At 34.4% G+C, this 13,223-nt stretch overlaps 1 long non-coding RNA gene across 6 annotated transcripts; it reads right to left on the minus strand.

Moving 5' to 3' along the window:
* Nucleotides 1–1,259: 1,259 nt before the first annotated feature.
* LOC133801347 (uncharacterized) lies at nt 1,260–10,326 on the minus strand. Of its 6 annotated transcripts, XR_009876838.1 has the most exons (8): nt 10,048–10,326; nt 9,535–9,583; nt 9,217–9,306; nt 6,983–7,075; nt 2,948–6,491; nt 2,614–2,849; nt 2,214–2,534; nt 1,260–2,140 (listed from the first exon to the last, which is right to left on the minus strand). It is a non-coding gene; the product is annotated as an uncharacterized LOC133801347 (long non-coding RNA). The 6 variants fall into 6 exon arrangements; XR_009876836.1 differs by lacking the exons at nt 9,535–9,583; nt 10,048–10,326 and having other exon boundaries at nt 2,948–6,243; nt 6,373–6,491; nt 9,217–9,524; XR_009876839.1 differs by lacking the exons at nt 9,535–9,583; nt 10,048–10,326 and having other exon boundaries at nt 1,260–1,926; nt 2,033–2,140; nt 9,217–9,524.
* Nucleotides 10,327–13,223: the final 2,897 nt, after the last annotated feature.

Below are 13,223 nucleotides of genomic sequence, written 5' to 3' on the forward strand. Positions count from 1 at the left end.
TCAAAAATATTACCTCAAATATAAAATCATCCAAAGCTTGATCTCACCAACAATTTCGTCAACAAAAAGCATATTCAAATATACCAATAAACAAAATATAAAGAAAAATATACTAAAACTATTCTAACTAAACAAACAATAAAGTGGAACTTAAAGAAAACACATAATTTAATTATATATACTCATTTAAATACTTAAACTCGAAATTAAATAATTTTTTTTGAAAAAATTAACAAAACATAAAGAAAAATATACTAAAAATAGTCTAACTAAATAAATAATAAAATGTAACTTAAGAAAAACAAACAATTTAATACATATACATAGTCAAACTATTAAACCCAAAATTTTAAAAAAATTGAAAAGTTAACAAAATATAAAGATAAATTTATTAAAAATATTAAAACTAAATAATTAATAAAGTGGAACTTATAGAAAATATATAAATTAATCTATATATCCATTTACATAATAAAATATGAAATTAAATTTAATAAAAAAATTGAAAAAGTTAACAAAAAATAAAAAAATTATAATAAAAAAATTCTAAAAAAATAAAATATTAAAATGCAAAGTTTAAACGTAAAGCAATTACATAATCATCAATATAAAACTAACCAAAATTTTAAAAATCCGAAATATAGCTATTTCATAAAACAAATCACAAAAATTAAATTTAATTCATAAAAATTAATAAAATTGCATTACTTATAGTAATTGAGTAATGTGGGTTCTTGAAGTAGCAAACCCAAAAAACTAAGAAAGTTTTTTGGTTTTCAAACAATAATCTTGAAAAATAAAAAATCTACACAAAAATTTAAAAAAAAAAACTATGTGTAAGGTTCATAAACATATATAAATAATCATTTTAACCTTAAAATTGATAAAAAAAAAAGAGAGAAAAACTACCAAAATGTATCAAGAAGTTCGAAGGAGGCGTTGGTTTTGGAGAGAAAACATTCAGATTTTTTTTTTGAAAAGTTAGGGCATGCCCCCAAAATTCGTCGCAAATAACCTCATTATTTGCGGTGGTATGTTCGTCACAAATAATTTTGGATTTGGTCGTAATTGACCCTTATTTGCGGTGAAACTTTAAATGATTCGCCGCAAATAGTCCTATGATTCGCAAATAATGGGTGATTTGTCTTATCTAACTCTTATTTGCGGCGAATAATTCGCCACAAATATAATATATTTTCGTCGCAAATAGTGTAACAGAAATAAAAAAAATTAAAATTTAATATATAATAAAATTTATAATCATAATTGTAGTCTCCATTAATTGATAAGAAAATAATCCATACAATCTAATATTAATAATTGTCTTAATAGTATTAAAACAAATAAACACAACTATTTATATAACTATATAATCTATCCTAAGTTGGTCACATCATCATTGTCTAAGTCATCTGGAAACTGAATGACTAGGGCCGATGGAGATCGTGGTGGAGGTGCTGACAAAGACGCGTCATTTCTAGATGTAGATTGAGGCAGGATTGGCAAAGGAACATGTGTAGGCGTGTCATCTTCGAACATATGTGGAGGCGGTGGTGGAGCTTGTGAAGGTACAGCCGCATACATCTTCCACCATTGAGTTACTTCATCTGATCTCATTGTTTGAGGTGGTGGGTGGGATTCAGGAGGAAGGCACTGGGACAGGAATTCAATGTCTGCTTTGTATTGTCTTAGCAAGTTAGCCATCGCCTGTCCCATCATGTTATTATTATCATTGGATTGAGCAGGCTGGGTGTATGACGACGACTGTGCCCGAGTCTGAGATTGACTACTGGAGCCATTTTCCCCCTTTAATGTGCAACCAACTCCTCGTTCATGCCTGGGACGTTCACCCAACACTTTTTTCATGATCATCATTTCGTGAACCGAACTTCCTTCATCAGAAATACAAGACAGGACTTGCTGGCTCTGCGCTTCAAAATCTTTGTACATCATTTCCTCTTTTTACATAAAAATATTAGTAATACATCCAAATCATAGTGATTTTAAGGTCAAACAATAAGATACGTCTTACATAGTCCGTTTTCGCTTGCTCATTGACGAATTCTTCTTTATCCTTGCGAATGTGGAATTGCTTCCAGCTTTCAATGTAACCTGGTACATTCTGAGATTCCTGGTTCACCTGAACACAAAGAAACAACTTATTAGATAAATAGTTTTTTAGTAAAGAATTTTTTTATTTTTTTGTTACTTACTCTATCATGACGGGCCACCACAAATGACTTCGATCCTTGAGTAGAAGGATACTTCATCAAATCCCTATTTGCTTGATTCTTTTCTGCCCATTTAATTGATTTTTCATTCAACCATAAGTCAATGCATTGTCTCTAATCTTGAGCATTAACACCACTGTGGGGGTTGTTGAGGGCCTGCTCTAAGTTCTTATCATTACCATAAACATTCTTGAAGTATGCCTTCCTACGTATTTTCCTATCACGATATTTGACGCCAGCACCATCATCTATAGCCTCAATAATATGATCATAGTCTGGCTGCTCTGCTATTTCAAAATAATGCTACATTTAAAAACAAATATTAGTAAAACGGGGTACCTCCAAAACATATATTATTTAGAAATATATTTGAATTATTTACCTTAACAATGGTATAAAGCAAATGTTTGTATCGATCAGGCACTGATTTCCAATTTGGAAAATATGGTGGCAATTTGTTAGTCACGGTGTTTCTAACTAAATGTGTGAACCATGTTCCATGCTTACCCAATGGCTTATAAGTGTCTGGGTCAAAAGTTATTGGAATTGGTTTGCCAGCTTTGCGCCTTGCCTTTTCGAGTTCCTGACCCATTCCTCATCCAGGCCCTCTATGCAGAGCTGTATTATTTATTTGTAGAACAAAATAACAACATTGATAAATAATAAAAGACCGATCACTTAATATTTTAAAATTAAAAAATGCTAAATTTCATTACCTGACTGACAAGATGAAAGGATCCTAGTAGGATCAGGTGGAGGATCACCACCTGCCTCTCCACTATGAGAGTGTGCGACATCTGCTGACATCTTTATAACAAAAATATGTATTGAAATAATAAAAAGAGACACATTATTATTTCTAAACATAAAGTTTTGTTACATTTATGATAACAAAATTCTACTACATAGAGTAATCACTATCATCAATACTTGAAGCTACATTAATGGGATTCAAATTAGTCATCACTAATGTCTTCAAGCAGTTCTTCCTTATCATTTGCTCCTCATTCTTCATCATCGTTATCCTCATTATCATCATTAATAAAACCTTCATCTCCACTATCATGGTCTTGTTGATTAGTAGTAGAAGGACGAGACACAACGTCAACATGTTGAGCTAGTTCATTAGACTATTGCACAATCAACTCTCCCAAATCGACAGTTAGGATGAAATTTGATGAGTTCTCAATGTGGACAACATCAATATCAGTGATGACTTCATTAGCCTCTGGAATATCCCAAACATGTCTATGATTCACATCTTGAACCACCTTCCAACCTTGACCTATCAACAGACCATCAAGATAGAAAACTTGCTTCGCTTGGGTAGCAAGTATATACTGGTCATCTTTATACCATTCACTAGTGACATTTATACTAGTAATATTATTTTTAGTGATTGATTTGTTCCTGCTCGGATCAGTATTGAACCATTTGCACCGAAATAATACTACTTTATATTCACCTGTATAAGATAGTTCCAATACTTACTCAAGTTGGCCATAAAATATCAAACTTTTTTCTCCAGCAACAGATACTCCACTATTTTGTGTAATGATTCTGATCTCGATTATGTGTCACAAATCAAACCCCATTCACAATACAAGCTTGGTGTAAGGACCCCAAATTCGGTATTAAGGCTTAAGGGCCTGGAGTAGTGTGCCTGGAGGGCATAATGGAATTCTGTGTGTGACTTTTATGAGTTTAATGCATGAATATGATTTAATGCACGTTATATGACTATTTGATTAATTGTGATGCATGACTATGTGAATTAGTATGCATATAGACCTGATTGAGTGTATTTTTAATTTGGCCATGTTGGGCCTGACTATGTTGATACCTGTGATCTATGACTCGAGACGATCCTAGAATGAGCGGGTTAGCGGAAAGTCAAAGCGAGAACCTGTACCAGGCTTGGGTTAAGCCTAGGGAGTTTAATTGAGAATTTGGGAATATATTTGATGATTAATCCGGTATTGGGTAGCGAGCGAGAATTATTAGGAACACTTGAGGAATTAGTGGGAATTTGGGTAATATGACTAAAATGCCCCTTTATGGACATAAATGTTTAGAATTAGTAAGGGAGGGAATTTTGGTCATTAGGCTTGTAAGAGATAAAATAAAGGTCTTTATACTTAGTGGATTTTGTAGAGAAAAGCATAGGCTGAAAAGAAAGAAAGAAGGAAGAGAAAGAAGAGAGGGAAAGCTGAAGGGTTTGGCTTTGGAGATTCGGTTTGTGGCTCCCCCAACCATTTCCCTTGATTTTTCTTGAGGTCAAGCTCAGTGGAAAGCTAGGGTTAGCTGAGCATTAAGGATCCTAAGCTAGGCTTGAGGATTGGCAAGGGAATAGCAAGATCACATCAAAGATTTAAGGTAAGTTCTTGAGGTTTTCGGTTTTAGGGTTTTGCTGGTTTTGAGCTGTGTTTTTGAGCTAAATGGATGGGGTTTTTGGGGAAAACATGTCAAGGTTGTGAAGGTGCAAGCTAAGGAGGTCTAGGGTTCAGTTCAAGGTCAAAATTCCACCCACGGTATGATTTCTAAGACCCTATCCTTGTTGTTTGAGTGATTTTCTGGTTTATGGGTTCATTGAGTTAGATTTTGAGTTGTGGGTTGCTTGAGCTTGGGATTGAGTTCATGGGGTGCTTGGGATGAGTGTGAGGTGTGTATAAGTTTGTTTTTGGGCTTGGGAAAGAGTTGGACAAGTTTGGGGTCGAAATGGGGGAAGAAAATCGCAAGATGCGATTTTTGGTTTTGGTCTGCTGCAACTAGCGCTACAGCGCTTGGCAGGGGGCGCTGTAGCGCTAGCCCCTGTCTGGTGAGGGTGGTTCTGCTTGTAGCGCTACAGCGCCCTCTTTTGAGCGCTGTAGCGCTGCACTGTTCACAGAGGGGATTTTTGGGCTTTTGTGAAGGGATTTTGACCTAGGGTTCGGGGCTTGATTCCGCCACTTTGTTTTGGGGATCTAGGACTTCCCGGGGGCTCGGGATTAGTCCCGAGGCTAGGTTTTGGACTTGAGGATTGGTGATGACTTTGACTTGTGGATTTTGCTTAGGTAGGCGCTAGGGCTCGGGTAAGATCGTGCTCAAGGAGTCAGGTTGATCAAGGCTACTGAATCTAAAGGTAAGAAAACCATAACACCCGAGAATAGGGCATGGCCCTACTGTGTGATTTCAGGGCATGGCCCCAAATTGTATTATGTGCAAATGTTTAACCTTAAATGAATCATGATGTGTGTGAATGATTATTTCGAATGTACTATATGTGTGATTTTAATGAAATGAACGGCAAGGGCCGAGTGCGGCGTAGGCCGGGTACGGCCGTGGGGCCGAAAGTAACACACAGCACATGGCCATGAAATTACTTGGCCGAAAGTAACACACAGCACATGGCCGAAAGTAACACACAGCACATGGCCGAAAGTAACACACAGCACACAAATATTAGATTTACAGTTTTTCTAAATCTGATGAAATAGAGGGGAATCCATAACAGCAAAAAAACACGTAAGTACAAGATCTATGAATGCAATGAAATTACTTGAATTCATTTATAGTAGCAAACAACTCAAATCGAAGGCCACAACTCACTATTACAATAGTCAATATCTATATATATATACATATTTACACACATAATCAAGGAACAAAATTGGCTAGTGTGAGATGCAAGAAGCAAAATAAAAGCCAAAATATATTGGACATTCAACACTCAATTAAAAACAAACAGCCATTTAGCTCTAAATATTATAGTAATCAAATTAACGTTACAATTAAGAAACAGTCATTAAAGCTTTCTTATCAGTGGAAAATCAATGAAAAAATATATGTATTTTTCAACCTCATCTTCTTGGTAACACTATCACTATCATCATGTCGCAGAAAGTATACATACTTTACTTACCCCTGTTTCTGCTGTACTTGCTGTAACTTCTAAATTTTCCATTTCATATTTACCATTTTCTAGATACCTTTCATCAAGTTTGTGCCTTGAATCTTTTGGAGATAGATTTTCCTGCATGTCAAATTAAATACCAAACTTAGATCCTAAAAATAATGTGTTATCAATGTAATGACATTATAACATCTACATGGTTTCACAAGAGCATCAAGGACATATCTTGTCGGACAATTGGCAACTTACTCCTGTTCTAGAGAAGATGAGCTTAGAACAATGACTTGAATCCTTTTCCCTTTCTAGAACAGTCTCCAATGAAGCATTGCCACTGTTTTCCCATTCTTATTGTGGATTATATCTTGTACCTGATTTAGGGATAAAAGTAAAAGATAAACATAAATAACTATCAATATCATCATGTGACTGAGCAAAAAACAAAGATGATAAAAAGCAGAGGTATATATTTGTTTGTGGAAGTATATATCTATAACATATTGTAATAAGGAAACTAATACATTTGTGCAACTTTTTTGTACTATATTAATCATTTCCATACATTCCACTAGTAAAATTTTATCTTTTAAATTCATATATATAGTTAGTGTCATATGAGTAAATGAAAGCTATTTACTGCAAACTACATTGTTAAAAAAAATAGTACGTCAAATAAGACCAATAATGAAGGACATAAAAGACTCTTTCCGTTAGCACTATAACACTTTGTCAAGGTTTTCAAAAGCCTACATATAGAGAACATCATAAGCTTAAAGGGAGGAGCCTTTGCGTTATAAAAAAGAGAAACCATGAGTAGTAGAACTCAAGCATGGATTTTTTTTTTTTTTTTTTAAAAACAAACCTTGAGTTTGGGTTGAACTTATCATGGTCTTGTGTTTTGTTTTTGTACCAAAAATCATACCCAAGCCTAGGATTATGCCATTCTTGCTCCCACCTAAAAATACACACAAAATAGTTATATTTTGTATAAAATTAACATTCATCTACATCTAACTTTGTATAAAATTAACATTATAATCAAATGGTTACTTTGAAAATATTAGGGATATGCACAAGTATTCCAAGTTCACCAAATTCCCAAACTTAGAAGGAATAGTTACAGAAAAAAATAAGTTGCACTCCATTTTCCTCAACTTAAGAATTTATTAATACAAATAAATGAAAGGAGTTTAAAAGTGAGAAAAAATGATTAAGAAAGAACATACAAATATGTGAGTGGTTGTGTTTCATAATAATAGCAAGGGATAACCAAATGAACTAAAAACTGAAATACTTAGAATATGATGCAAGTTTATTAAATAACTATCTCTAATATATATAAATTAAAATTAATATAAATACATTTAAAAAAAAACTATTTCAAGGTGTCAATTATATTTTACAGCCTAAGAAGCCAATCATATACCAGCAAAAAAGGGTATCCACTAAATCTTATCAATCATGATTATCTAGCGTCAGAAACACAAACCCGAAATCACCACCCATTTATACATGCAAGGACCTCTATCAAATTTCAATAACAGTTTTACAAATTATTCCAAAGGGGTTTGCGCATTCAAATAGTTGTTTTTTTATAACAAAACTTGCATCAATGAGTTACAAGGCAAAGAATGAGAATCACCCTGACAAAACAATAAAAAAGCAATTACATAAAAGTTATATCAAAGACAACAGTATATCTCAAAATCAAGACTAATTCATCAATTATTCAAAAAAGAAAAAAGTCCATAGAAAATCAAACTATAGAGTGAGAGAAACATGGAGATTGTTACCCAACAAACCAGCTAAAGTATACTACAACTACATGAAAGGTTTTACAAGGGCTGAATAATAGCACGATAAAAAGGAAATCGGGACCTTCCATTAGAAAATATACTGTGGCGAGACTAATACAAATATAAGAAACCAAAACTACATTGAGATTAATTCACCAATTATTCAACAAAACAAAAAAATCAAAGGAAAATTAGACCTCATTCAAATAAAGAAATTGTTACCCAGCAAGCCAGCTAAGGTACCTGGTATACTACAACTAGATGAAATGTTTAACGATGGCCGAATCATAGCCCAGAGTAAAAGAAAATCAAGGCCTTCCTTTAGAAAGTTTATAGTGGCATCATTGATCCAGTTATAAGAAACCATTAATATAAACAAAAATAAAAAAATTAATAAAAATACAAGTTTGGATAGCATTAAGATAGGGCTGTTCATTTATTGCTAGAGAGAGGGTTTCTCAACTTAGAGTACAAGCAGGTACAGGCGTTGGTATGTTGTCTTTGAAGAATAAATCACCTGTTATAAAATCAATGTGAAGATTTCCAAACAAACCAAATACTCTGTGGCACAAAGTTATCAAGAACTAGATAGTTTTGAGTATAATTGGGATGTTGGTTTGGCTGGTGAGGCTATATAAGATTGAGATAATAGTAGTTTTGGGAGATTCGAGGTGAGGGATTACACACACATGGCTGGTAAGACTGTATATCATAACCCACAGACAGATAGACAGTTCTAACCGTTATCTTTTTTGGGTTGGAGTGTTCTTTGTAAAAACAAAAGATGAAAGTGTGAATCATATTTTTGTTCATTGCACATTTACACTATCTTTATGGTCAAAGTTCAGGTTGGACAGGCTGCTCCAAGAAGCTGCCGTGGTTTTTAAGATGAAGATTATGGTGGGGATTGGGTTGTTGTAATGACCTCATACACGTTCCTTTAATTTGTAATGTTTCATTTTTATTAATATCTTAGTTTAATTTCATACCAAACAATAATAATAACAACAATAATTTGGGAACCCTCAATACCAATTCATAAACTAATGACAGTATCTGAAGAATAATTTGTTGTTTGCGTGCATCTAGTATTAGCTTCCAACATAGAAGTAAAGCAATCCTCTCTATTGGTTTTGATATCATGAAAACTGGTCAAGAATCGGACAAAAAGATAAAGAAATTGCATCAAAAACATAATGCCCAGGATTTGGCTGCTTAATCCAATATTTTAGGAGGAGCATAAAAGCAAGAAAAGAATCACATGAATGAAATAATATGGTACATCGCAATAGTCGCAAACCTTTTTCAATGTGCGTTCACTTGTAATGCCATAATCAGGTTCAAAATCTACATCATCGGGATCATCTTCTGCCATCATCAGGATCATCTTCTGCCATCATCAGGATCATCAGGATAAATCAGGTTCCCTACTGAGCTATGAATTCTGTTTACAATTTTTCCCTGAGTTTTTTCTTCCAGGTCACTGTGGGAAACTGATTCACTAGAAAAATTCCTAAAAAATGCCATCTCTCACATGGAACTTATAACTTATTTCTTCACATAATCTCCCATGCCATAAACATTTAAAGTATCAATAAGAAAAGAGTAATTGATTGACCAGTGCTACTCCTGCCGTCTCTGTCTCCCAGAAAGTTACACCAAAAGATCTGGATAACGACAAAGAAAAAGCCCTTTAGTAAAGAAAAATACCATTTTCAGAGAAATAACAAAAAGAAAAACAATATACATCCCTACAAAACACTTAGGAGAGGTGTAGACGAAAACTAAAGAAAAGTCTAATGCGAGAACATTTATGATCCTGAAGATGGGACGAAAGTTCTACCTCACTTATAAACAAAGAACTAAAGACAAAACATTCAATAAAAGACACAATTACCAGAAAATGTTTTAAAAAAATAGTAAACAAAGCATGCCCATCATCCATCAAACTATATTCTCCTCCACCTTTTTCTTCAAATATCCCAAACCTTCTCACCATTGTAAAAATTTAACGTATTCTTCTTCACACACATTTTTCTCAGCAGCCGAAGCGTCCAAGTTAGCTTTGAGCAAAATTAAATTTAAGCCTAATTTGAAACCAGTAAAAGCAAAATTCAAATCCACTACTTACCTTTGACTGTAAAACACCATGGGAAGCAAGACCACCTAAATCACTTACAGTGGAACCAGCTAACGCAACAAAATTCTAAGACGATAACATAGCGTGCTTCAACAAATGGTGAGCGCTAATCGATAATTGAATCAATGCCAAGAAACCCAATCACACAAACGAATCAATCCAAACAAGCAATAGATCAAAATAAGACTTCAATAAAATGGAAACTCAAAAATCCAAACCTAAAACCCTTTAAGTACATCAACAAACAAACCCTAGAATCGAAAATGAACGACAAATCTGAAACCATAAAGCCCAAACTCCCAAACAAAACACACAGAAATTAGCGAATCGGAGGACCAAAGAAGCAGCTAGTGAGAAACAACGAAAGAGATAGACGAAAGTAGGAAAAAGAGACTCACCTAGAAGATATTAATAGCCAAACTAATTGGGCCAATGCCGAGAGAGATAGACCAGGAAGGGACCAGTAAGGGAAAGACTGAAGAAATATTGAAGATTGAAGGGACCAAGAGACCAGGAAGGGAAAGGCTGAAGAAAGATTGAGGAAATGGGTATAGGGGAAATGGGTACACGGGTTGAAAAAACTTAAGTCATTTGGCGGTACTTTGTTTTAATTTGCCGCCTGAAATTTTTGACATATACAATAACTCTTTTTAAATACTATTATAATGATGTGTTATGGTAATGGGTGTTTGGTGTAGTGTGGGATGCTTATATTCAGGGTGGGACCCAAGGGATACATGAGCTATCCTCGCGGTGAGAATCGAAACCCCAGGCTTTGGTAAGGCCTCTGGGGCGGTTTGGCCGTACTTGTTTATTATGATGGTTTTCCTATTTATCAGTGAATTATGCCAGCTATATGATTTGCATATGTTATGTACTATTTGGGTTTTCTTGCTGGGCTTCGGCTCACGGGTGCTCCGTGTGGCAGGTAAAAGCAAGGAGTCAGTCAACCGGCCATGAGTATGGAGAGCGTGGGGGCGGCGCGTACATGTTCGGCCTGCCCGACTGCTTTGGTTGGGGGCATTTTGTATATGGCTGTATTAAATCATTCTTTTGATAACTGATCAAGTGTAAATCTATTTTTGAGTTGTAAATATTTTGTAAACCTTATTTTGGGATCCCAGATGTTTTACATTTAACGTTTTCAATGAAACTAATCATTTTCGAAGAGTACAGCCTTAAACTCTGGTTTATTCACACTTTTGGTTTTAGAAACCACTTAGAGTCAATTAAATGCACAATTTCTGTTTTAAACTCACTCAGTAACAGCTCTAAGGTAGTAGGGCGTTACACTTGGTAGGAATAGGTAAGAAAATCTGGCCCAGATGGTAAAACTAGTAATTCATCTGTGCAGTCAGGCGACCCGAGTTGGTGCAACTTAAACATCAATATATAGGTTAAACTTAATTTAAGATACTGGACAATAAAACGATATACAATGTTTGAGTAAATCATTTGGTAATTACAAAATACCTTCTTATGAAACCATGTACAAAACTCTTTATTATGTAACTCCCATGATTAACAGATAGAGGACATTGTCAAATCTCGATTAGGTGTTCACTGTTAATTAACATGGTGGACATATTATAACTAATGATAACAGTTAAATATCACCAAATTTAATTTTATTAAAGAACTTACTCCAAATAACATTGAATTTCAGGAGAATTGTTGAGAATGAACCACTCAGCTATGTTGCGGGTCCCCTGAACTTAACTCATTGGGTGTCTCTTACTAAGTGGACGACATTGAGATTGAAACACTGAAAGTTGTCGTGGGACATAAACTATATCTTCATTCCAATCAGGACGGTTAAATTTTGTTTCAACACCTTTGAAATAGATGGAGCAAAATGTCAAAGCCTCATCCACAACATATCCTTATGCTATAGACCCTTCTGGACGAGCTTTATTCCTGACATAGTTTTTAAAAAATTTCATTTACCTTTCGAAATGATACATCCACCGCATAAATACGGGGCCTCCTAATATATCTTCGTCAGGCAGATGCAATACCAAATGGATCATTATATCGAAGAATGCTGGAGGAAAAATCAACTCCAACTTACATAAAATGATAATCAAATCTTGTTTTGCTTTCTCCATGTCTTCCATGTTCAACGTCTTAGAACACAACTGTTTGAAGAAATTTCACAATTCCATGGTTGTGCCTGATATGAATTCTGGTATAAACTTTCGAACACCTACTGTAAGCAATTGTTGCATTATCACATGACAGTCATGGGACTTCAACCCAATAATGTTTGGCCATTTCCCCTTCACTTTCAAGTGCATCAACTTTGCCAAAAAGTTAAGGGATGATATCCAATCGCAACCTGGATACAACTCTGATTCAATCTCGTCGAACAACTCACTGTAATACTAACCAATTCGACTGCCATTCGCCTTATCTGCTTCCTCTATATTTGCCGGTAAGATGAAATCGTTAATGACGCCGATCATCTCATCTGCATCTTCATTATCCTCGACTAACTCATCGACAACAACTTCGTCCAATTCTCCATGGAAAATCCATTGTTGATAACATTCTTGAAAACCCCATCGAAAGATATGTCCATCTACCGTATCCGGGCGATGGAACCTCGAGTTTAGGCATTTCAGACATGGACATCTAATATTTTTGTCACAGTCTTTGTGTTGCTTTGCCAAATTCATAAAGACTTGGAGACCGTTCCAATACTCATCACTATTACGATTTCTCAAAAACGCCCAACTCTTATCGATCGGCATCTACAATACACGAATAAATCATAATTAATATTGTTTCATATTAAGAGTACATACCCAAACTATCCATGCAAATAAAAAAGTCATTGATAAGTCGGAAAGGTATACTGACTCAGCATCTCCGAACGGGTTTAAGGTACTTAGTGATTACAAATAATTAAAAAAATTATCACTATGTGATAATAGCCGTTCTATTCTATCTTTGGTAATAAAATCTTACTACCAAAGAAAATCAAGACAAATAAAAAATGGTCTTATGATGTCTTATGATTTATTAAGTTTTATGACATTTATGAATTAGTTATAAAAAAAGTCTTATCAACAAAGAAAAGCAAAACAAGTTTATTATTATTTTGATAGTCCAAATTTACTACCTATAGTTTAATTTTGTTACTTATTTTATTTGTTAAAGTCTAA

The sequence above is a fragment of the Humulus lupulus genome, chromosome 9, assembly GCF_963169125.1.
Source record: "Humulus lupulus chromosome 9, drHumLupu1.1, whole genome shotgun sequence".
NCBI lineage: Eukaryota > Viridiplantae > Streptophyta > Magnoliopsida > Rosales > Cannabaceae > Humulus > Humulus lupulus.